Here is a 1,191-nt window from a genome sequence, read left to right as displayed (position 1 = left end):
GCCCCCCGCCAGGGGGCGCTGCGCGCCCGGCGTTCCGGAGAACCCCTCGGGCCCCCCGCCAGGGGGCGCTGCGCGCCCGGCGTTCCGGAGAACCCCCCGGGTCCCCGCCAGGGGGCGCTGCGCGCCCGGCGTTCCGGGGTGTCGGAGAACACCACGGATTCCCCGCCAGGGGGCGCGGCGCTGCCTGCAGGCGCCGGGGACCAGCCGGGGCGCACACGGAGCCCCCGGCCCCTGGGAGCCAAGCGCGCCTCTGGGGGCGCCTGGGGGGCGGGCTCTTCCCTGTCCCCGCCGCTCCCTAGCCCCGCTGGGCTGCCCGGCCTTTCTCCCCCGTCCCGATCTCCGCTAGGGACCTACCCACCGAGCCTGGGTAGCGCCCACCCCGGCAATAGCGCCCGTGGGCGCTCGGCCCCGCCGAACCTCTGCGCAGGGCTTGTGGGGGCAGCTGCCGCCCGGCTCCCACCCCCGTTCGGGAACTCGGACCTGGCTGTTCAGGTTTCACACCGCCGGGGCCATCAGTCCCCGGGGCTTGCGGGGATGACAGTGGCGCTAAGGGGCAATGCAGGAGGGGTGTCATGGGCCAGCACCGCTCACCTGCCCATAGCAGCCTGCGCACAGTTATTCAGCCTGGCAGAATCCACTTATCTGATTTCCTTGGCAGCTTCACTGAACTCTGCCTCCCTCTCTCCAGGGGGAACCAGGGCTTTCAAAGAGCGGCTTAGCCTTCACAAGGGTGCTGTAAATTCTGCCTTCATATCCCTGTCTCGCTTCCTTCAGAGCAAAGTCTGCCAAGAGTGGGTGTTACAAACAACGACTTTATTCCTCGGTGCCCCAGAGCTATCAAATGACAGCAATAAAACGTCCCATTGAAAAGCTGATTGTTGAACATTTCTATTGTGGTAGTGCCTAGTTCCCTGGTACAGGATGGGACCCATCGGGCCAGGCACCCTACAGACATAAGAAATGACTCCCTGCCCCCAAAGAGTTTACAAGCAAGAAATGAGAGAAAGAAGTGGGCAGGGGAACAGAGAATGGGGGAACGAATAGAACAGGGTGTTTAGGACTGATGGTCTCTTTGGGGTGTATGCACCAGGGAAGTGGACCTGCCACAGTGGAAGGTGACCTTTGTTTCCTCACTGCTACTTTTAGCCTTGAAGGATCATTGCTGCCAGAAGCGATTGAGTCCCTGCGTAT

The sequence above is a fragment of the Terrapene carolina genome, unplaced genomic scaffold (genome assembly GCF_002925995.2).
Source record: "Terrapene carolina triunguis isolate 2854851 unplaced genomic scaffold, T_m_triunguis-2.0 Scaffold193, whole genome shotgun sequence".
Classification (NCBI taxonomy): Eukaryota; Metazoa; Chordata; order Testudines; family Emydidae; genus Terrapene; species Terrapene triunguis.
This window is presented reverse-complemented; position numbering follows the sequence as displayed.